Raw genomic sequence first — 25,816 nt, forward strand, 5'->3', positions numbered from 1 at the left:
TGGCTGCACCCTGTAACATCACCACAGAATCCCACTATTAACAGCAAATGAAATAGTATTGATAAGGTTGTAAAGAAATTAAGACTATTAAATTAAAGGAAAGAAATAAACTGTAGTATAAATTCTAGTGATTTAATATACACAGACTTGCTGGACAAGAAATAAATGTTAGAAAGGTATGTAGGATGAAAATGTTACTAATCAAGGAGTAGACCACAGTGGATTTCATCTAGGTAGCCTCTAGTATTTACCACTGTTTTTCTTTCTTTTTTTTTTTTTTCTGTATTTGCCTCTAGTGATGTCAGATGTTGATCCTGCCTCACCTTAGGGAACCTGACTGCTAGGGACCTACTGTCTCTCTCTGTTTCTTTCAGTTGTTAGTCTAGTCACTCTGCACTCAGTAGTGAGGCTTAAACCCCATATAGTGGAACAGAATCCCTCCTGGTGCTGGTACTATAGTTTTCTCTCAGGCTGCTGCTGCTCAAAGGGGAGTTGTCTTGCCCAAGCAGGGTGACTGCTGCTGTAGGGGTGATGACTCTTCACTGGGATCCCAGTGGCTGCTCTCTCATTTCTCTCCCCAAAGCCTCCATTCCAAGTCTCTCCTCATCCATTTTGAGTCCATTCTGCCTCCCCTTCCCCTTTTCCAGGAATCTACTCTCTGTGGCTGTTTCCTTAAATTGTTAATTTAGTCACTCTGCACTCAGTCAGGCTTAAGCACCACAGAGCCAGGGCAGAATCTCTCCTGGGGACAGGGCTATTGTTTTCCCTCAGGCTATTGCCCAGAGGGGAGTAATCTGTCTGAACATGATTGCTGATGTTGCATGGAGGATTTCTCAGCACAGAAATCCTGGTGGCTACTCTTTAATCTTTCTCCTCAGAGCTTCCCTCCCCAGTCTCTCCTTAAGCGTCTCAAGCCCACTCTGCCCAGCTTTTGCCAGAGATTCGAGTACTTGGCTACAAATTTTTTGTGTGTGTGTTGGCCCCTTAAACAGCTCTCTGCATCTCTGGCTGTCCTTCTCTGGTGGAAAGCAACCCTGCCATTTTTTAGCCATTGGTTGCTATCTGTATACTTTTGGGGGCTCTGGTGTTCTAGGCTGGGGATCCCACCTTAGGGTTTAGACTCCACACTTCTCAGGGGGGGTCCAACGAGCTGCATAATTATCCCTCAGATGCAGTCATCTGTGGGTGCCCAGACAGCCCCCTCAAGCCTCCACTGCACCCCTTTGAAACACGTTGTGCTGAAGCTTATTCTTCTGTCTGTGCAAGGTTATAAGTCTTCTGACTCACTATTGCTCAGTTGTTTGTTCTGGGTGATTTCTCCACAATTTAGTTGTATTCCAGATTGGTTTTGGGAGGAGGTTAGTGTGGCTTCCTTTCACTCTTCATCCATCTAGCCTCCTTCTGTTTCAGTTCTAAATGATACCTTCTCTGGGTAGAGAAATCTTAGATGTAAGTCACTGTTCTTCATGACTTTGAATATTTCTTGCCAATCCCTTCTAGCTGCAAAATTTCCTTTGAGAAATGAGCTGACATTCTTATGAGGATGCCCTTGGGTATAATTAACTGGTTTTCTCTTGTTGCTTTGAAGATTCTCTCTTTATATTTAACATTTGGCATTTTAATTATGATGTGTTTGTCATGGACCTCTTTGCATCTATTTTATTTGTTACTGTCTGGGCTTTCTGGACTTGCATAACTATTTCCTTCACCAAATTAAGGTAATTCACTTTCATTACTTTTTCTTTTTTTAAAGATTTTATTTATTTATTTTTAGAGAGGGAATGGAGGGAGAAAGAGAGAGAGAAAAAAACATCAATGTGTGGTTGCTGGGTGCCTTGGCCTGCAACCCAAGCATGTGCCCTGACTGGGAATTGAACCTGCGATGCTTTGGTCCACAGCCTGTGCTCAATCCACTGAGCTATGGCAGCCAGGGGTTGCTTTCATTACTTTTTCAAATAGATTTCCAATTCCTTGCTGTTTCTTTTCTCCTTCTGGCATCCTTCTAATGTAAATGTTGGAATTCTTGAAGTTGTCAAAAGGCTGATTACATTATCATAATTTTGGGGGGCTCTTTTTTCTTCTTGTTCTGATTGTTTGATTTTTCCTTTTTTTGTGTTCCAAATCATTGATTTTATTCTTAGCTTCATCTACTCTACTGTTGTTCCCCTGTAATTTGTTTTTTATTTCAATTAATATATTCATAATTTCTGACTAGATCTTTTTTGTATTGTTGAGGTCCTTGCTAAGTTCCTTGAGCATCCTTATAACCACTGTTTTGAATTCTGCATTTGGTAGATTGATATCTCCATTTTGTTTAGTTCTTTTTCTGGAGTTTTGATCTGTTGTTTCATTTGTGCCATGTTTCTTTGTCTACTCATTTTGGCAGACTCTCTGTGTTTTTGTCTATGTATTAGGTGGAGCTGTTTTGACTTTGTGTCTTGGCATCATGGCCTAGTGTAGGGTCCTGTAGGGTCCAGTGTCACAGTCTTCCCTATCACCCAAGTGGGGTACCAGAGGTGCACCCTTTATGTGAGCTTAGTATACCCTCCTCTTGTAGTTGATCCTTAATTGCTGTTGGCAGGTCAATGGGAAGTATTTATTCAGGGCAGACAACTGCAAGGACCAGCTGTGACCATTGAACACCAACTTCTGCCCTCTGTGAAGGATCAGCTGTTCATGGGAAGGGGGGTGATGCTCTGACATGGTCTATAGCTCTTCATTGGGCATGCAGGCTCTGGGGTTTCCTGGGTGGTGCAGGCCAAGGTCAGACTCCACCTGTGTTTTGCCTGGGGCCACCCTGCATGAGCTATAAAGCAACCTGGGATGGCTGCTACTTGCTAGGGTTTGAGATCCCCAGGCAAATCCAAGCTGTTAATCTAGGCTAGCTGCTGCTAGTGCCAGACTTGAGGCCACTTTTAAAAAGGTACAGGGCCTGAGTACTCACTGAGGCCAACTGTTGCATGCTTGAGAAGATTTTGCAAAGCCTGAGCCAAGACCAGCCATTTGTATGGAAACTTCAATGGGATGGGCCTGTACATATGGGTGGGGTAGAGTTTCAGAGGATATCCTTGATGGAGCAAACAGTGTTAACAAGATTGATGGAGTCTCAAATATGCACCCACCTGTTAGTTCTGTGGCCTTCTGGGGAGAGGGTTCAGAAAAGGGACGATGGCCTCTGTCTACTTTTTTTTTATCTGGGATACAGCTGACTGCCAGCTCTTACCTTGATGTCAGACACATCAGTTTCTCCTTGAATGCCACTGGTGCCTTTCAAGATGCTACCCTGGTGCTTAAAATCAGAGGGATTAAGTTTGAATAAGTCTATGTGTTCTTTAAGAAGAACTGCTTGGGACTCCAGAAGTTTCTTCCACTGACTCAATCCCCACTGGTTTTTGCAGCCAGAAGTTGTGGGAATTGAGTCAGTGGAACTGATATTTTCCTGGCATTGGAACCCTAGGCTTGGGGGCCCTGATGTGGAGTTGGGACTCATCTCTCCTGAGATATCCTTTCTGAATTTTTGTCCATCACATGTGAATGTGGGACGAGTTCATTTTGCACTCTGCCGCTCCTACCAGTCTGGATGGATGTATTTTCCTTAATTCTGTAGTTGTTGGGTTTCCGTTCATCTCAATTTCTGATGGTTCTGAGTGATGGTTGTTCTATATTTTAGTTGTAATTTTGATGTGGTTGTGTGAGGAGGTGAGCTGTGTTTACCTATGCTGCCATCCTGATGGGAAGTCAAAACAATTTTTGAGCCTGCACTTTAGTAACAGAGCTTGGATAATTGATGACAGTGATAGCAACAGGAGAATATTTGATTTCACTGATTTTCTGTGGTGGTTGGTTTGCTAGTCACACAGTGATGGCAGCTGCATATTTTTAAACAAAGAAGCTGCTGAAGGATTAATTCTCCCAGCTGCAACCTTTTGAAAACTAAAGATCTGGGGATCCTCACACCACCCCAATATCTCAGGGGTGCATACTTTTGAATGGTTCTTAGTTTTCAGGCATAAATGTGACAAAAACTGCCAAGAAAGAAACTTATGTATTCAAAGAGAGTAGTATGTTTTTCTCTAGGGGATTTTTCATTTTATTTTTATTTTTTCCGAGTTGTCTCTTATTTATTGCTTTTTTAATATTTTAATTGTTCAAGTACAGTTTTCTGCCTTTTACTCCCCTCCCAGCCCACCCCACCAGCCCTCCACACCTCCCTCCCATTTCTACCCCCACCCCTTGTTTTTGTCCATGTGTCCTTTATACTTGCTCCTGCAAACCCTTCTACTTTCCCCCTGAAATTCTCTCCCCTCTGGTCACTGTCAGCCTGTTCTCTATTTCAGTGTTTCTGGTTATATTTTGCTTGTTTGTTTTGTTGATTAGGTTCCTGTTAAAGGTGAGATCATATGGTATTTGTCTTCCACCACCTGACTTATTTTGCTTAGCATAATTTTTTTCCAGTTCCATCCATGCTGTTGCAAAGGGTAGCAGCTCCTTCTTTCTTTCTGCTGCATAGCGTTCCATTGTGTAAATGTACCATAGAGACATGCACTGGTTCTCCTGTAGACTCTTGTTTGGGATTAAAGTGGGTTTCACTCTATTCAAAGCTTTTTTTATTCTTCTAAAACTTGCATGAGGCTGTTTCACCAAGGGAACCCACTCTGGACATTCCAGGAAGAAATAGTTTCTTAATGCATTTTTTTCCAAGTGAAGCAGCATACTTTATGAGACAGAGGAATTCTGACTATTGTATTGGTATAGTCTGGATTTTCTAGAGAGTCAGGTAGTCAGCAAAATCAAACTCTGGAAATACTGATGGGTGAGTTTGACCCACAAGTTATGGGTCAAGTCTAGATGAATTATGGTGTGACTGCAAAAATATCACTCATGAGAGTACAATTTGTTACCTAATAATGTCATACTCTTCAATCTTTGTGAGAACTTATTAGTCTAATAAGTTCTCTCTGATTTCATTCCATTCATTAAATACCCATAAAATTTGCAACAATCTAGAACCATAATGTTCTTATGATAGCTTTGAAACAAACTTCATTTAGAACTCTGTTAATGATCTGGCCAAACTATGGATATCTTTAAGCCAGGAAAATCTGTGATCACTCTGTTTGTAAATCAGAGTTCTGAATGTCCCATGGTGCTTTCTTTGCTTCAGAAGATCAAAAGTTTTAAACGTCTTGATTGACAGAGTGCTATGTTCAGTGATTACACTTTTGTTTTTACCAGTTTGCTAAGAAGCAGAGTTGATTAAGAAAAATGAATGAAAAAGGCAAAAAAAGAGAACACTCATTGAAAAAGGTGATGGCTGCCTCCTATTTATTGGTACTAGGGTCTAACTTCCCATAACCACCATTTTGTATCTGCAGAAAGCCCTTGATGTGATTATAAGGTAATCATTTTGAATTGCATAGATTATTTTTATGTCAAGGACTTAAATATCTTGCAAAAATTGTCTCTTTTGTGTTTAAGTATTTTATGCCACCTTTTTGGTGAAGCTGATGTGCTTGTAAAATAAAACTCTTTACTAAACAAAGGTTTACAACAATTTAATTTGGTTTATAAACAGTGTAATGTTTCTCCGGTTATCACTCAAAATTTCCCACAAAGAAGGCTTTTCATCCTCCTAGGTATAGGCCTCAGCCTAACCGTCCAGGAATGTTTCATTAAACTGCAGCTAAAATTTTACATATAATTTCTGTTTCTTACAGGTGTGATTTTGCAATAGTGGTTAAAGTTTTTCTTTCATGAGTTGAAGCTTTTTTAAATATAAGAACTTATGTTTACTGAAAGCAAACACAAAAACAAAAAGAAATACAGGGAAAGAGAGAAAATGGTCAGGCTAAGAATTTAGGCTAAGAATTTAAGGCTAAGAATTTAAAAGCAGCTTACATTCTACCCTAATACCCACTTAATGAGTAGGAAAAAATGGCCATTTTTCTCTGCCACAACTAAAAGGTATTTTTGCAGATGTGATGAGCAGAATTTGTAAAATATGTTGTGTGAAGGAAGAAAGCGTAGTGGGTCTTTACTGGAGACTTTGTGTGCCCAGTGGACCAGTATCTACTACATGGCCTTGCAAGATATATGGCTTCTAACATGGGTTTCCTCTGTAGATGGGCTGGGAGATAAGTTTTCTTCGGTTGGGTGGGCATTTTCAGGTCTTTATGTGTTTTTACAATGGAGCCAATAGGTTACGTATAATCTTTACTACACATTAATGTGCACATTATACTGTACATTAGTTGGGCCTGAAGTGTACCATTGGTAAGACTGAGGAGCAAAACAGCTCTCATAGCCTTACTCTATGAGGGGATTCAGTGGCTGGAACATGGTCTCTTCAGCTCCATTCATACCACCAGGTTTGCCATTGCTGATGGGTGATATTTGGTTGAAATTTAGTTTGCTATATGGTGGGGTATACACTTATTTTAGTTTACTTTTAACTTCTGCTGTTGTTAGATGTTTATGCTGCATTTATCTGCTAGTACTTTTCCACATGTAATAATATTCAATGATGTTAGTCAGTGATTTCCAAGGCATAAAATCTTGATATATATCATTGAATTCTTTACCATATTTTTATAGTACCCCTTCACATAAACTAACTTCAGAGGCTGACCATTCTTCCATTTCATCTCTGCATAAAATCATTCCTCCAAGTGTCTCTTAAGTCACTAGTTTAACTGCTCAAATCATAGTTGTGGTTATACAGTGTATCTATAACATGAGACAGAGTGATGTTTGGAGAAGCAGCAGCTGCACTCATATGCAAACTAGGCTGCCTTACAGAATTACTGCAGTTAAGGGCTTCAGCAAATGTCCCACCAGCACATGCTACAACTAAAAACTGGTCAACCTGTTCATCTGTAAGTGGGCTATTTGGATTGTTAACTTTAACTTTCAACTTCAACTCTTCCCTCTCATATGCTTCTTCTTCTAAGAGCATTTCTGGAATTTCTGCATGATATCTAGGTCCCACTCTGATTTCACCTTTGTCAGCTAAGAGCTTATAGACCAACAAGTAGAAAAAGATACCCTCTTTTTAAAAAAAGATTTTCTTTATTTATTTTTAGACAGAGGGGAAGGGAGGGAGAAAGAGAGAGAGAGAAATATCGATGTGTGGTTGCCTCTTGTGCGCCCTCTACTGGGTACCTGGCCCACAACACAGGCATGTGCCCTGATGGGGAATTGAACCAGTAACCCTTTGGTTCATAGGCTGGCACTCAATTCACTGAGCCATGCCAGCCTGTGCTATCTTCTTTATCACAATATAACAATACTGACCCTGTCTCATTCAGTAGGGTAACATTGCATTTCCCCCGACACGTGTTGCAGGCAGAGATTCATACTGATGTGACAGAGAGTTCCTATGTTTCAACTGATGTTTCTGTTTATCAGTCAAGTGACCTCAATTGTTTTAGATTTTCCTTCAACTTCTTTAGCATGCTTATCTGTGAGCATTATAAGCATGTTGGAAATATCTCATCTATAAAAGACCATCACTTTTGCTTCCACATTGACAGTTGCCGTCTTGGTGAGTTCTCCTATCCTACTGATTAGGTACAGATTGCTGGAGGAATTTTCAAAGTAGACATAATTTTGGACATGGTGTACATTGGCCACCATGTTTGCCTGCCACCCTGTCACCTCAGAGAGAGGGGAGCACAACTTGAGGTTTCTTAAAAAAATTGCAGTTATTAATTTTGTGTTACTATTTTAACATTATTGCTCCCTGCACTTGTAGTCCTATAATTGATTTCTTTCATTACCAGGGTGTACCCCCCACCCCCACTCCTCAGTAAGATGATACAAAGTTACACTATGGGCTTGTACTAATCTTATACCCCATAACTGCAAAGCATGGTAGATTCTGGGCTTAATTTTCTTTTAAGGCCAAAGAAACTTTTTTTTTCCTTTTTAGTTACATGGGTTGTATTGGAAGGTAGTGACAAAAATCAACTTCTTTAGTACTGATTATCAGGGAAGACCCAGAGAGTGTACAGATTGAGATTAGGGTGTATTGGCATAACTGTATGGAAACCATATGCCATTCTGTACTACCCAGTAAATAAGATTAGGTTCTCAGCAGTACTATGCCTTTATTAACTTGTAAGCCATACTACACAAAGATTTGTATCATAAAGGTTGTTCTGAATTCAGCCTTATTTGGTGTGGCTCAGTGGATTAAGTTCCGTCTTGTGAACCAAAGGTTGCTGGTTCAATTCCCCATCAGGGCAGAATCCTTGGGTGTGGACCAGGTCCGCAGGAGGGGAAACATGAGAAGCAACTACATATTGATGTTTCTCTCCCTCTCTTCCTCCCTCCCCCCTCTCTAAAAATAAATAAAGAGTAAATAAATAAAATAATTAAATAAAATCCTAAAGATAGGTTGTTCTGGATTCAGTAAGTCATTGGCTTGGGTAATTCACCTTAACTCTTACATTAGCAACCATTTCCCCTAATTTCTAATAACAATATCCTGTAAACTTTGGCTTAAAGAAGACCCTGTTTTTTCCAGGTTGTGACTTTGTGATGTGGTAGTGTTCTGACTTTGTTCCTCTCACTGTGGTGTTTGCTTCAGCTGTCTTCATATATCAAGTGAATGGCAGCTCAGACAGTGAAACAGGATGCTCTCCATGAAATATATAAAAATTTAATTAGAAATTGGAAAATTCCATTGCAGTAAAAAATTCAATTGTAGTAAAATAATTCAATTATAGTAAAAAAATCATTTGTAGTCAATTGGAAATGCCTGTAAGCAGAGACTTTCCAGAGTCAGTATGTTTTAGCTCTATTTGTAAATACCGTGGGCTTTATGCATCTGAGGGAATGGCAAATGTGACTAAACTTTGTATTTCTTTTCATCCTCAAAATAATTTTTGGATTCTTTCCAGATTAATGAGGCAATTTTGTTCTTTCTATATTTTATATCTTTCTTAGTGTTTCTAAACATAAAATCTATTTTGTTTGAAATCTGGTTGAAACACAATGTGGAATTTTATATTAAGCATGTTGTTGATTGAAAGTTTTATCAAACAAGCTTTCAGGAGTCAGGAAAATGGCTTCAAAATATGTGGGAACAGAGTCCACTTCCCTCTGCACACAGGTAGAATACCTAGCTGATCTTCTGAGAAACAGAGTGAACAGTCAATGGTATCCCAGCATATATGAAGGTTGGAGGTAAACAAAATTATAGAGGACATTGAAAAATTAGACAGTAAGAAGATTGCTTTGGGATGATAAGTTCCCTGAGACCAGCATGAAGACTAGGGCAGCTGCACTCTGACCTGGTGCCTGCCAGGCCAGCCACAGGATTCTTGGAAGAGAGCCAGGTCAATGGCTCCCTCCCCTGTCAGACAGGGAGGATAGAGCAACATCAGGATGGACCTGGATACTTGAAGTCACTAAGGGGAAAGAGACAAAGTGGGAGACTCACAGAGGCAATGTACACCTGTGGGGACTGTGGGCACCCTCTAGGTCATTACCAGAGAAATTGGAGAGCTGGTGATGCCTGGAGAAGGGAAAAGATTTGGGAGAAGGGAGATGATTGATCCTGACACAGACAGTCTCCGGTCTGGTTGGAAAGTTGGACTGTGAGACAGGGAAGGCCCTTGTTTGCAGTGGCAGCCTCGAACAGGATGAATTTGGTCAAAAAAAAAAAAAGGGAGGCTTTCCATGGCTGTTTAGGGAGTTATCCTGCCATGGCTACCCCAGTCTCCCTGACTATGCCCCTGCAGCTGCCTAAGCCTTGGCTGGGGGCCTGCCCCTGATGCCATAGCCATGGCCATGCCCCTGCCCTCCTCCCCTGCCATAGTAATGGAGGGCACCCTCCCTCACTGTGGCCCCAACAGTATGTGCCTGACCCAGCCACCTCAAGGCTTCACCATGGCAGCAGCGGAGGATGCCCACTCTCACAGCACCAGTGGCCTGTGACTGACCCAGTCACCCTGCAGCCAAAGCAGCAGAAGCTGTGCACCCACAACTGCTGCCCCAGTGACATGCACTAACCCAGCTGCCTCTACAGCTGCACTCCTGCTCCTGCTGCTACAGCAGTGGAGGCTGTGCCCATGCCCGCCTGCTGCCCCAGAGGCATTCGCCTACACCTCCTGTGGCAGCCATGGTGGCACTCCCATCTTGTGGGACTGGACTGCCTCGCTAATAGGAAGGAGGCAGCGCCCCTCTACATATGAGAGTAGCAGGGCTCAGGGAGTTAGCAGTCCCCAGAAAGACTTAACTCAATGGGGAGCCAAACTATCCTGAAGAGGCTTTGAGAGTCCCTAGCACCTAAAAGAGGAAAGAGTGAGAAGGTGGAGTGTGAGGTGCCCCTAAATGGTGCACCTCAAGGAGAGCATAACTGGTGGACTTAAGGTGTAGGCCTGGTGCAGAAGGGCACTGGGGGCCTGGTAGTGAACTGAAGAAATGGGCTAGAGACTGGACAACTGTGAACAGTGTGGCCCAGATCCACAGGAAGGGAGAAAAGCAAAACCCAACCCCCCTCAGCCTGCTGCAGCCAGGAAGACCAGCAGAACTCACTTGTCCAGTTTAAGGTCAGCAGGAGGCCTTTTCTTTCTTTCTTTTTTCCCCCACTCCAAGCCCCCACAAGTGAGACAATAAGACATGGAGCTGTGAAAGGACAAGAGTCAGACACACAGTGGGATCATCACAACTGAGAAACTGAAGTAAATTTCACTTTGCTAATCCAGAGAAATCACAAGTATTGTTTATGTGTAGTATTATTATTTTCTCATTATTTTTACTTTATTTATTTTATTAGTATTTTTATTGCTCTTATTTTTGCTTAGTTTTCTTCATGTTTGTTTGTTTCATTGCATTGTTTGACTGGTTTTCCTTATTCTCTCTTTCATAGTGTATTTTTGATTTTCCTTCTTTCACTTCACTTGTGTTCCAATAGCATACTACTCTAGGTCATCTACTTCCTATTCTTGTTATTCAGATCACATAGATTCTGTCACATGATTGTTGTTCCAGTATTATTGTAAATAATTGTTTTTCCATACAATTGTAAATACTGCACAGCACCGGGATCTTAGCCCATTTCACTGTGTTCTGGAAATTTGTTACTGTTGTGGTTAACTCTATTCTCTCATACACTGCATCTATTTTATATCCTTTACTCTCACTATATCTTTTTTAAACTTTCATTTATTTATTTATTTTTAAAGATTTTATTTATTTATTTTTAGAGAGGGAAGGGAGGGCGGGGGGAGAGAGAGAGAGAGAGAGAGAGAGAGAGAGAGAGACATCAATGTGCAGTTGCTGTGGGTTATGGCCTGAAACCCAGGCATGTACCCTGGCTGGGAATCAAACCTGCGACACTTTGGTTCACAGCCTGTGCTCAATGCACTGATCTACACCAGCCAGGTCACTATATCTTATAATCTGACCTCCTGCAAGCTCACTGTTTTCTGAATTCAACTGAATTCTTCCTCCCTTCTAACAAGAGTTTTATGTTTTCTCCACCCTTTATAAAAAGTGGCTAGTTGGGTGAAATATCACAGTTAACACTACACATATCAAAAGGGTATAATATCTCTTCCCTATGATTAGGAACTTTAAATATAATAGAATACACCCCCACCATCTTAACCCTTTGTGCCTTCCCCTCCAACTGACAACATAAAAGAGTAGGTGGGATATGTGATCAGAGTATACCTGTTGGAAGTGAGAACTCATCAACAAAGGAACAATCAACAGATAATAACAAAAAAATTTAAAGAGTGAGTGGAAGCCACACTATCATCCACCCAAAACCAATCTGGATTTACAACTAAATGGTGGAGAAATTATCCAGAACAAACAACTGAACAATAGTGAGAGACAAACCTCAAAACCTTGGACAGACAGAAGAATCACCTTCAACATGACTTGTCCACACCCACACAAGAGCATACAAGACATGGTGTGCAGAGAAACCCTTAGTTAACCAGCTGGAGGGAGGGACCCACCAAAGAAAGAATCAACAACAATCAAAACCCCAAAATATACAGAGAGCCAATATAAATGGCAGCAAATGGGCAGCAAGTTCAGGAGGTGCAGGAAATTGCACCACTGAATCTCACAGGTCTTCTACCATAGAAGTTCACACCATAAACCCAGAGGGTCAGAACACATCAATTTAAGAAGCAGAGGCTAACAAGAAGTGTCTCACAAACAATGGGAAGACAAAGAAACAAACCCCAAAAGAAAATAAAGGAGGAAACCACAGAAAGAATGCTAAATGAAATAGAGGCAAGTCAACTATCAGATATTGAGTTCAAAGCAATGGTTATCAGGAAGCTCAAGGAGCTGACAAATTATTACCAAAAACTACATGGAAACCACAATGAACTCACTGCAAATTATATCAACATGAAAAAGGAAACAGAAACTATCAACAAGGGGCAAGAGGAAATGAAGAATATAATTTCTGAACTGAAGAACAGAGTAGAAGGAATCAAAATCAGGCTAGATGAAGCAGAGGATCAAAATAGTAAGCCCGAGGACAAGGTAAAAAAAAACACTGAGAAAGAGCAAGAAAAAGAGACTCAGAAAGAATGAAGAGGTGTTAAGGGAACTGCAAGTCAACAGGAAACAGAATCATATCAGCATAGTAGGGATACTACAGGGAGAAGAAGAAAAGCAAGAGATAGCAAAAGTAATGATGGAAAACTGAAAAAGTAATGATGGAAAACTTCCCTAATTTGATGAGAGAAAAAGTCACATAAATCCAGGAAACACAGAGAGTTCCAATCAAGAGGAACCCAAAGAGGCCCACTTCAAGATGCATCATAATTAAAATGGCAAAATTCCAAGACAAAGAGAGAATCTTGAAGGCAGTAAGGGAGAAATGGAAAGAAATATACAAGGGAGCCCTGATAAGACTAGCGGCTGACTTTTCAATGAAAACTCTCCAAGCCAGAAGGGATAGGAAAGCATTATTCCAAATAATGAAAAACAATGGTCTACAATCAAGACTACTCTATCCAGTAAGACTATCAATTAAAATGGAAGATGAAATAAGGAGTTTCACAGACAAAAGAAGCATCAAAGAACACACCTCCAAACCAGCACTGCAAGAGATGCTAAAGGGTCTGATTTAAGAAAAGGAAAATAAAAAGAGTGACAGAGAGAGGAACGTGGGTAAGAAGGAAGTAAAATGACAATGAATAAGTAGCTATCAATAACAACCTTAAATGTAAATGAATTAAATGCTCCAATTAAAAGACTTAGAATAGCTGGATGGATAAGATATCATGATCTACACATATGATGCCAACAAGAAACACACCTCAGAACAAAAGAGCTACACAGACTGAAAGTGGAGGTTTTGAAAAAAAAATATTCCAAGTAAATGGTCAGGGAAAAAGAGCCGGGGTATCATATCAAACAAAATAGACTTCAAAACAAGGGCCATAAAAAGAGATGCAGAAGGTCACTTCATAATACTCAGTGGAAGAATTCATGAAGAAGTCATAAACATTGTAAATATATATGCACCCAACACAGGAGCACACTAACATATAAGGGAAAATCTTGGAGGACTTCAAGAAAGATATTGACAGAAACACTATTATAGTAGGGGATTTCAACACCCAACAGTAAAAAAATAGATAAACCTTTCAAACAAAATATCAACAAAGATATTGCAACATTGAAAAATGTCCTAGGTCAAATGAAATTAACTGGTATATATAGAACCTTTCATCACAAAGAACCAAAATACATATTCTTTTTAAAAGCACAAGGAACATTTTCAAAGATAAATTACATGATAGGACATAAAACAAACCTCAACAAATTCAAGAAAATTGAAATAATATCAAGCATTTTCTTTGATCACAAGGGACTGAAACTAGAAACCAACCTCAAGAAAAAAAAATCAAATACATTCAAACTCATGGAGGTTGAATAGCATGCTATTAAACAGTTAATGGTTCAAGACTGAGACCAAGGAAGAAATCAAAAGGTTACCAGAAACACATGAAAATGAATTCAAAACAATCCAAAACTTATGTGACACAGCGAAGGCAGTCCTGAAAGGAAAGTTTATAAAGATACAGCCTACCTAAAAAGGATAGAAACATTTAAAGTAACCAGCCTAACCATATACCAGCAAGAACTGTAGGAACAATAACAAAGACACCCCAGAGCAAGTAGAAGAAAGGAAATAACAAAGATCATAGAAGATTTAAATGGAATAGAAACTAAAGGCAAAATTCTAAGGATCAATGAATCCAGGAGCTGGTTCTTTGAAAAGATAAGCAAAATCAACAAGACTTTAAGTGGACTCATCAAGAAAAAAAGAAAAGAGAACCCAAGAAAACACAATCTTAAATGAAAGAGGAGAGATTACAACTGATACCACAGAAATACAAGGGATTGTAAGAAATTATTATGAAGAACTATATGCTAAGAAATTTGAAAACCTAGGTAAAATGGACAAATTTCTAGAAAAATATAATCTTCCAAATCTGAATGAAGTAGAAGCTGAAAGCCTGAATAGATTAATAACAGCTGATGAAGTTGAAGAAGGAAATAAGAAACTCCCAATACACAAAGCCCTAGACCAGACATTTTCAGAGGAGAATTTTACAAATCATTTAATGATGAGATAACCCATATCCTTCACAGATTATTCCAAAATATCCATGAAGATCGAAGTCTCCTGTAGTCTTTTTGTGAATCCAGCATCATCCTAATCCCAAAACCAGATAAAGACATCACAAAGAAAGAAAACTTTAGGCCAATAGTGCTGATGAACATAAATGCTAAAATCCTCAACAAAATATTGGCTAACTTCATGCAGCAATATGTTAAAAAGATCATACACCATGACCAAGTGAGATTCACCCCAGGGCTGTAAAGATAGTACAATATTCACAAATCAATAAATTCAATACATCACATAAACAAAAACAAAGACCAAAATCACATGATTATATCAATAAATGCAGAAAAAACATTTGGTAAGGTCCAGGACCCATTTATGGTAAATACACTCAGCAAAGTGGGAAAAGAGGGTGCATTCTTCAACCTTAAAAATGGTATATACAAGAGACCAGGGTCAAAGAAAGGCAAAGACTTAAAGCTTTCCCACTGAGGTCAGGAAAAAGACAAGGATGTCCACTTTTGCCACTCCCATTCAACATAGTATTGGAAGGCCTAGCCACAGTAATTAGACAGAAAAGGAAAAAAAAGCCATTCAAATTGGAAAAAAGAAAACAAAACTGTCATTGTTTGAAGAAGACACAATAGGGTATATAGAAAATCTTATAGAATCCACCAGAAAACTGCTTGACTTAATAAATCAGTTTGGCAAAATGGTGGGATACAAAGCCAATATTCAGAAATGAAAGGCATTTCTGTTCACTAACAATGAATATCAGAAACAGAAATCAGGAAAAAAATCCCAGTTGATATAGCAACAAGAAAAATAAAGTACCTAGAAATAAACCTGACCAAGGTTATAAAACTCTTGTACTCAGAAAACTACACAACACTGAAGAAAGAAATTAAGGAAGACACAAACAAATGGAAGCATTTACCATGCTCTTGGATTGGAAGAATTACCATCATCAAAATGTCCGTACTACCCGAACCAATTCATTGGTTCAACACAATCACTATTAAAGTACCAATGACATATTTCACAGATATAGAACAAACATTTCAAAGGTTCATAGAAAACCATAAGTGACCCTGACTGAATGGCTGCAGCAATTTTGAGAAAGATCAAAGTCGGAGGGATCACGATAACTGACATCAAGCTGTATTACAAGGCCACTGTAATGAAAACAGCCTGGAACTGGCATAAGAACAGACACATAGACTAAGGGAACAGAATAGAAATCCCAGAAAATAACTCCAAGTCTCAATGATCAGTTAATAATTGACAAAGGGTGTAGAAGCATAAAATGGAGTAAAATTATCCTCTTCAACAAATGGTGTTAGTAGACCTGAGACAGTTACATAAAAAAAAAAAGGAAAGAAACTTGATCACCAAGTTACATCATACACAAAAATAAATCCAAGGTGGATAAAAGACTTACATATCAGCCATGACACCATAAAATTCCTAGAGGAAATCATAGGTGGGAAAATCTCAGACATTCCACTCAGAAATATTTTCACTGATATGTCCCCTAAAGCAAGGGGCATAAAGGAAAGAATAAACAAATGGAACCTCAATCATTAATAAGATTCTGCCTGGCTATAGAAAACAGCATTAAAATGAAAAGAGAACCAACCACATGGGAAAACATATTTTCTGATGATACCTCAGACAAAGGTATGATTTTCAATATATATAAAAACTCACATGACTCCTCTCCTGGGAGATGACCTAATTAAAAATGGGTAAAAGGCTTGAACAGACACTTTTTTCCTTTCTTTCTTTCTTAAAAAAAAATATTAGAGGTCTTTTTTTTAGATTTTATTTATTTATTTTTAGAGAGGGAGAAAGAGGGGAGAGAGAAACATCAATGTGCTATTGCTGGGGGCTGTGGCCTGCAACCCAGGCATGTGCCCTGACTGGGAATCGAACCTGCAATGCTTTGATTCTCAGCCCGCCCTCAGTGCACTGAGCTACGCCAGCCAGGCAGACACTTTTCCTGGGAGGACACACAGAGAGCACAGAGATATATGAAAGGACACTCAGTTTCACTAGCCATCAGAGAGAGGCAAATTAAAACCACAAGGAGATACCACCTCACAGCAATGAAAATGGCCTTCATAAACAAATCAACAAACAACAAGTGTTGAAGAAGATGTGGAGAAAAGGGAACCTTAGGGCACTGTTGGTGGGAATGCAGACTGGTGCAGCCACTGTGGAAAACAGTATGAAGTTCCCTCAGAAAACTAAAAATGGAGCTGCCTTTTGACCTTGCAGTTCCTCCTCTGGGATTATATCCTAAGAACCCTGAAATACAAATCCAAAGGAACCTATGCACCCCAATGTTCATAGCAGCACTGTTTACAATAGCCAAGTACTGGAAGCAACCTAAGTACCTATCACTAAATGAATGAATGAAAAGACTATGGAACATTTACACAATGGAGTACTCTGCAACAGAAAGAAAGAAGGAGATCTACCCTTTGTGACAGCATCAATGGAACTGGAGAGCATTATGCTAAGTGAAATAAGCCAGGCAGTGAGGGATAAATACCATATGATCTCACCTTTAAGTGGATCATAATCAAAGAACAATCAAGCAAGCAAAATATAACCAGAGACATTGGAATAAAGAACATCCTGATAGTAACTAGAGGAGAGGTGGGAGGAGATAATTGGGGCAAAAGGGAGAAGTGTTTTCAGGAACAACTATAAAGAACATGTGAACAATACCAAGGGGGCGTGGAACCAGGAGAAGGAGGCGGGGATGGCTGGGGTGTGGGGCAGTGGTTTGGGTCAATGCAGATAACTTTACTTGAAGAACAATAAAATAATTTGAAAATAAAGAAGTTTTTAATCAATGAAATCACTTTGACTCTGTAACTAGCACAACACCTAATGTTTCAGTGCTCTAAATTGAAGTGAATGCTCAATGTGGATCTTATACTTGAACAGTATCCCAGTAGGTATGATAACATTTTTTGGCATGAATTGTGATATTTTCTTTTTTAATCACTGTTTATTGTTGTTTCAAATTCAGCTTTCTCCATTTTCCCAACAGCAGAAAGAAGTATGATATTTAAAGCAGATTTAAGGATTTTATCTAATATTGAAAAACTGCAGACACTGTATGCAACACAGCCCATAAAAATAGAAACTATAGATTGATCAGTAACCTACATTAATCCTAGTATAATAAAAGGGGGAAAGCTTTGGTGCCATAATTTCTCCCTTTATACTGTTAGACTTAGAGTAATATATTTATATATTATAATTTAAAAGTATCAATACAAGTTTCTCACTTTATCCAGCAAGACTCTCAATTAAAATGGAAGGCCAAATAAAAAGCTTCCAAGACAAAAGAAGTCTAAAAGAATATGCCTCCTCCAAAACAGCTCTGCAAGACATGTTGAAGGGTCTGCTTTAAAAACAGGAAGGAAAAAGGTGAAAGGTGAGAGAGGAACACAGGTATGAAAAAATGGCAATGAATAAGTACCTATCAATAATAACCTTAAATGTAAATAGATTAAATGCACCAATCAAAAAGCACAGAATACCTGAATGGATAAGAAATCATGACCTACACATATGCTACCTACAAGAGACCCACCCCAAAACAAAAGACCTTTACAGATTGAAAATAAAGGGCTGGAAACAAATATTCCAAGCAAATGGACAAGAAAAAAAAAGTTGGGGTAGCAATACTCATACCAAATGAAATAGACTTCAAAAAAAAAAGAGCAATAAAAAGAGACCCAGAAGGTAACTTCATAATACTCAAGGGAAGAATCCATCAAGAAGATATAAACATTGTGAATATATATATATATACACCCATCATAGGAGCACCCAAACACTCTCCCAAATTCTCTTGAAGGAGAATTTCAAGAAAGATATTGACAGTAGCACAATTATAGCAGGGGATTTTAACACCTCACTGTCAAAAATGGATAGATCTTATAAACAAAATATCAACAATGATACTGTGGCATTGAACAATGCCCTGGATCAAGTGAACCTAACTAATATATAGAGAGAGCCTTTCATCCCAAAGAAGGAAAATACACATTCTTTTCAAATGTACATGGAACATTTTTAAAGATAGATCAGATGGATAGGACATGAAACAAGCCTCAACAAATTCAAGAAAATTGAAGTATTATCAAGCATTTTCTCTGACCATAAGGGACTGAAACTAGAAATTAGAAACTAGAAACCAACCTCAAGGAAAAACTAAAATATACTCAAACTCATGGAGATTGAATAGCATGCTATTAAACAGTGAATGGGTCAAGAATGAGATTAAGGAAGAAATCAAAATGTTTCCAGAAACACATGAAAATGAACTAACAAAAACCCAAAACTTATGGGACATAGTGAAGGCAGTCCTGAAAGGGAAGTTCATAGTGATACAGGCCTACGTAAAAAAGAGAAACATTTCAAATAAACAACCTAACCCTACACCTACATGAACTCGAAGAACAGCAACAAAGACAGTCTGGAGCAAGTAAAAGAAAGTAAATAACAAAGATCAGAGCACAATGAAATGACATAGAGACTAAAAGCACAATTCTAAGGATAAATGAATCCAGGAGCTGGTTCTTTGAAAAGATAAGCAATATTGACAAGCTTTTAAGTGGATTCATCAAGAAAAAAGAGAGAGCATCCAAATAAACACAATCAGAAATGAAAGAGGAGAGATTAAAACTGATACCACACAGATGCAAAGGATTGTAAGAAATTATTATGAAGAACTATATGCCAAGAAATTTGAAAACCTAGGTGAAATGGACAAATACCTAGAAAAATACAATCTCCAAAAGTCAATTAAGAAGAAACAGAAAGCCTGAACAGACCAATAACAGCTGATAAAATTGAAGCAGTAATCAAAAAGCTACCAACACACAAATGCCCTGGACCAGATGGTTTCAGAGGAGAATTTTACAAAGCACTTAAGAAAGAGCTAACCCCAATCATTCACAGACATTTCCAAAAAAATCAAAGAAGACGGAAGTTTCCCATACTCTTTTTAGGAAGCCAGCATCATCCTAATCCCAAAACCAAATACAGACATAACAAAGAAATAAAACTTCAGGCCAATAGGGCTGATGAACATAGATGCTAAAATCCTCAACAAAAAGAGACCCAGTCAAAAAGAGACCCTAAATATTGGCAAACTGTATCCAGCAATGTGTTAAAAAGATCATACGCCATGATCAAGTGGGATTCACCCCAGGGATGCAAAGATGATACAATATTCACAAATCAATAAACATAATACATCACATAAACAAAACAAAAGACTAAAATCACATGATCATATCAATAGATGCAGAAAAAGCATTTGATAAGGTACAGCATGCATTTATCATAAAAACACTCACCAAAGTCGGAACAAAGGGAGCATTCTTCAAAATAATAAAGGCCTTATATGAGAGACCTACAGGCAACATCATATTCAATAGGTAAAAACTAAAAATGTTCCCACTAAGATCAGGAACAAGACAAGATTGTCTACTTTCACCATTTCTATTCAACATAGTATTGGAAGTCCTAGCCAGAGCAATCAGACAACAAAAAGAAATAAAAGGCATCTATACTGGTAAAAAGGAAACAAAATTGTCATTGTTTTCAGATGACATGATAGTGTACATAGGAAATCCTATAGAATCCATGAGAAAACTGCTTGGCCTAATAAGTCAATTTGGCAAAATGGTGGGATACAAAGCCAATATTTAGAAATGAAGGGCATTTCTGAACCAACAATGAATATCAGAAATAGAAATCAGGAAAAAAAATCCCATTTGATATAACAACAAGAAAAATAAAGTACCTTGGAATAAACCTAACCAAGGAGGTAAAAGACTTGTACTCAGGAAACTATACAACACTGAAGAAAGAAATTAAGGAAAACACAAACAAAAGGAAGCATGTATCATGTTCATGTATTGGAAGAACTAACATCATCAAAATGTCTATGCTACCCAAACCAATTCATAGATTCAATGGCATCCCTACTAAAGTACCAATGACATATTTCACACACAGATATAGAACACACATTTCAGAAAATTATATGGAGCCACTAATGACCCTGAATAGGTGCAGCAATTTTGAGAAAGAAGACCAAAGTAGGAGGGATCACAATACCTGATATCAAGCTGTATTATGAGGCCACTGTATCAGAACAGCCTGGTATTGGCATAAGAGTAGGTACATAGACCAGTGGAACAGAATAGAAAGCCCAGAAATAAACCCAAGTCTCTCTGGTCATTTAATATTTGACAAAGGGGGCAGAAGCATAAAATGGAGTAAAAATAGCCTCTTCAACAAATGGTGTTGGGAGTTCTGAACAGCTACATGCAAAAAAATGAAACTCAACCACTGACATACACCATATACACAAATAAATTCAAGGTGGATAAAAGACTTAAATATAAATTGTGACAGCATAAAAGTCCTAGAGGAGAGCATTGACAGGAAAATCTCAGACATTCCACACAGGAATATCTTCACTGATAGGTCCCCTAAAGCAAGGGACATAGAGGAAAGGATAAACGGGACCTGATCAAATTAAAAAAAAATCTTTTGTATGGCTAAAGAAAACAGTATTAAAATGAAAAGATAACCAACTATATGGGAAAACATACTTGCCAATGGTACCTCCAACAGAGGTTTGATCTCCAAAATGTATAAAGAACTCACACAACTCCACTCCAGGAAGACAAAAAAAAAATTAAAAATGGGCAAAATACTAGAACAGACACTTCTCCAAGGAGGACATATAGAGGGCTCAGAGACATATGAAAGGATGCTTAGCATCACTAGCCATCAAAGAGATGCAAGTTAAAATCACAGTGAGATACCACTTCATACAAGTCAGAATGGCCCTCATAAACAAATCAACAAACAAGTGTTGGAGGAGATGTGGAGCAAAGGGAACCCTAGTACACTGTTGGTGGGAATGCAGACTGGTGCTGCCACTGGGGAAGATAGCATGGAATTTCCCCAGAAAACTAAAAATGGAATTATTTTTTGACCCAGCAATTCCAACTCTGGGGTTATATCCTAAGAGTCCTGAAACACCAGTCCCAAAGCACCTAGGCACCCCAATGTTCGTAGCAGGTCAATTTCCAGTAGCCAAGTGCTGGAAGCAACCTAAGTGCCCATCAGTAATTGAGTGGATGAAAAAACTATCATACTTTTACACAATGAAATACTACACAGCTGAGAGAAAGAATGAGCTCCTACCTTTTGCAACTGCATGAATGGAACTGGAAAGCATTATGCTAAGTAAAATAAGCCTGGCAGTGCAAGGTAAATACCAGATGATCTCACCTTTAAGTGCAACCTAATCAACAAACGAAACATTCAAGCAAAATATATCCAGAGACATTGACATTAAGAGCAATCTGACTTTAACCAGAGGGGAGGATGGAAGGGACAATAGGGGGAAGGTTTTTGTAAAGTATTGTAAAGGACACATGGACAAAACCAAAGGGGAGGGCGGAAACAAGGGGCGAAGGTGGGTTTTGCTGTGGTGGGGGAAAAACAGAAAACTGTAATTGAACAACTACAACATAATTTTAAAAAGTTTTCTGAGTTAAAAATACATTCAGTTGCCTGATTAAGGTGGAAAGAGATTTGTATATCTGAGTTATGCCCAGTATGGAAAGCACTTGGAGCCCTGCACATCCATTGCTGCTAGTTGCTCATTAGCCATGGACACTTTGACCTGGCTTCTGTGATAAAACTTATTATGTTTAGAGGAAGAAATGATTTATTTGATGTGAGGGACTCTGGGTGATGGTAGAGGACAGGGTATTATATTAAGCCTGATGAAAATCCAGGGGTGGTGTTGGTCTGTAGAACCCATGCCCAGGTGAGTGGGCACTGGATTTTTTTTTATTGCTGTTCAAGTACAGTTGTCTCCATTTTCACCCCACCATGCTGCCTGCCCCACCAATCCCTGCCTCCCACCCTCACACCCACACCCTTTGGCTTTGTCCATGCGTCCTTCATACAAGTTTCTTGATGCCCCCCCCCCCACTTTCCCCTATTATCCCTCTCCCTCCTCCTCCCTGGTTACTGTTAGATTACTCTTCATTTCAGTCTCTCTGGTTGTATTTTGCTTGCTTGTTTGTTTTGTTATATACAAGATGCAGAAGTGCTAAAAGCAACCATTACTTCATCAGTTACATATGTTTGTACCTATCCTGTGAGGAAGGTTCCTCGGTGGCTACCACAGGAAGTATCTGTCTCCACAGATTCACCCTTCTATCATGAGAGCTGAAATGGAGTTTATGCCAAATTTGTATCTGCAGCAGTGAAATATCCTCCTGTATGAGTGAATGGCATTGGTTGTCATTTACCTTTGGAAAGGGTCTGTCCAGATGAGGTTTACCTTTCCTTTGTGAAAAGAATTAAGAAGCAGAGAGAGACAAAGGCTTTACCCCACCTAAACTTGGGTGACAAGAATGTCTTGCTTCAGGAGTTCCCCTGTGGGTAGGCAACAACACTAATGGCTGTTGGGAGTCAGGCACTGGAGTGCAGGTCTCTAAAATACAGCACCAGGGGTGGGGATGAAATTGTAGTCTTCTGAGAATCCTTTCTTTAGACTAGAAAAAAATCCTTGTAAAGTAGAACAAAGGTCAGATGACCTAAATAAAGTTTCTAAAATGATGAGTATTTTTCACACAGCTTACCTTAGCTTTCTTATCCTACTGTATAATGCAAACAGAAGCTTTATACTTCTTTTTATTTCTAATCACTGATAGCACCTAGTATAATATTCTGAACAGTAATTTTGATGAATGGATTTAGCTTTACCTTATTTTTACTGAAAAATATTGGCCATGAAAACATCTATTTTGGTTTTGAAAAAAGGCCAGATTTTCATATACTATTGATATATATATGTAATACATATGAGTGATGAAGCCCAATATGAAAATGAACAATCATAAAGTTACCACACAACTTGAAAGTTGTCTTTGTGTTCTTCCCAGATTCCATTTCTTTCTTCCATGAAAACTGAATTTTGTGTATATTACTATACCCATAATTGTACATATGTGTACATCTCCAAACAGGATATTATTTAGATTCTGCAGATACTGAATTTCTTTAGGAACATGCAGTAGAGCAGTTAAAACTAATTGTTTTGTAATCAAACTGGTTGTGTTGAGCTCTAAGATGAACCATTTGCTAGATATGTGAAATTAAATACATTACTTAGCCTCTCTGAAAATCAGTTTATTCATCTGCAAATAGGGGTAATCCCCCTGCACCTCATCTCTTTTCTAAGCTTGTCCTGAGGATTTAATGGAATAAGAAATGTTAAATGACTTGTACAGTCCTGGTCTGTGATCGATGCTCACCAATGTTACCTCCTCCCTCCTTTCTGACTCAGACATCCCTGGGAACTCCTACAAAGCACGCTCACACTTCGCTCTTCACTCTTGGCACATACTGTATGTCAGCAGGCCTTACAACAACAGAAAATGAGAAACCACAGAATTCAAAAGAGCACCAGACTGTATTTGCAGGTCTTAGTCTTTCCACACAGGGAAGACAAATGAGTCTGGCAGTGAACAGTTGATACCATTACCAGATCATTATTTAGCAACTTGCTCAGTTTTGGCAGGAAATCATTCATCATTTTCAGATGAGTAAAGAACTGCAGAACATTGTAACTGCCCACCCTTGTTCTATACCAGTGTGGCAGCTGTGATCATCTTCGCCAGAGATTTCTTTCCCACAGTGCCTTATCAAGATGTGATTCAAGAGATGGCTGTCATTTGGTCTAAATGCAAGAGCCCTGAACTTGAAAGGGCACTGGGGTTAAAGGCTTTCAGGGCTGGAGAGCAAGACTGGAAACCAAAAAAGAAAAATGAAGAACTTTGGAACAAGATAAGATGAATAAACTGCTTTGAGCATAGACATGATGTTTTGGAACAATCCACTTCAGGTGCCAAAGTAACACTTGGGGTTCACAGAGAACCTTACTGGGGCCCCCATATGTGAGCTCAATGCTCAGGGTTTGTGTGTATTCTCACAGCAAACCAGTGAAACACAGTTACTGAGCACCTTGTGGAGAGGAAGCCTAGAGGCCCAGGGAGCAATGGTTATTGTTAAAAGTAAAATATACAGTGACAGGCTGATTTGGATTCCAGACTGACATCTGTCTGATTCCTAAGTGCAGGCTGCTCTGTGACTCAACCTATATTCCACAGCGGGACCAGAGTTTCCTATGAATAGCACAGCCACTGGATGGTAGGTCTTAGTGACTGCCTACTGCTTTTGAACATCTATAGGTCCCTTGTGCAGCTTTGTCACTAATCTTAAGAAGCCCATTCATTTTCTCTGGTTGAATGATTTCAGATTGGTTAAGGGTTATAGGCAACCATACAATTGTTTTTAGCCTGAGCAGGAAGTTCACATTTTCCTCTGTGCCAAGACAGCAGAGAGACTGCCTCTAACAATTCCTTGTAAGAGGAGACATTCAGAAAAATTTCAGGGCTAAGAGTTGTAACAGGATTGGGAAGGAGGCTTAGCAGGGAAGATCCAGGAAAGGTGTGTTTATGTGGAATCTCTCATTTAATTTGATAACTGTAGGTCACGAGATGTCACAAAACAAGCAGAAAACATTACTTTGAGACTTCAAGACTTGGCTGGATGTAAAGGAGACTCTACAGCCTGGACACAAGTGACACACTTGAGTATATTTCAGTCCTCCCAAGAGAAGCCCACGCAAACTAAAGCACCAGGCTGGGGTGGGGGTTGGGAGGCATGGTCAATAAAGCTACAGTTGGTGTGTTTAGCCAACAGGAGACCTAGGATTGTAGGGAGCTCTTAGTTTTGCCAATACATTGTGCATACAGTGTGGGCCACATGAACAATATATACAAAATATCTTAAATAATCTTAAATTTAAATACACGCAACCATATAGAAATCCTATTCTCTGATAGAATTCAAAACATATTAATATATGTGGAGGGCAGGTATTTACTTATTTATTTATTTTTATCTTCATTATATATATTTTTTCCATTACCATTTAGTCCCCTCATACCCCCTCCCCTAGCAACCATCAAAATTTTGGACATGTTCATGAGTCCTTTTTCCTTTTTGAGCAGATATTTAGATTAGGGAAACTGAAATTAAACATTTAACTACAACTTTTTAAAAATT

General features: G+C 39.0%; 1 pseudogene; it reads right to left on the reverse strand.

The window, feature by feature from the left end:
- Positions 1–6,306: 6,306 nt before the first annotated feature.
- On the reverse strand, positions 6,307–7,635 carry LOC123821124 (annotated as a pseudogene).
- Between the last annotated feature and the right edge of the window lie 18,181 nt (positions 7,636–25,816).

The sequence above is a fragment of the Phyllostomus hastatus genome, unplaced genomic scaffold, assembly GCF_019186645.2.
Source record: "Phyllostomus hastatus isolate PE091 unplaced genomic scaffold, TTU_PhHast_1.1 phas_contig_38, whole genome shotgun sequence".
In the NCBI taxonomy this organism is placed as follows: Eukaryota; Metazoa; Chordata; class Mammalia; order Chiroptera; family Phyllostomidae; genus Phyllostomus; species Phyllostomus hastatus.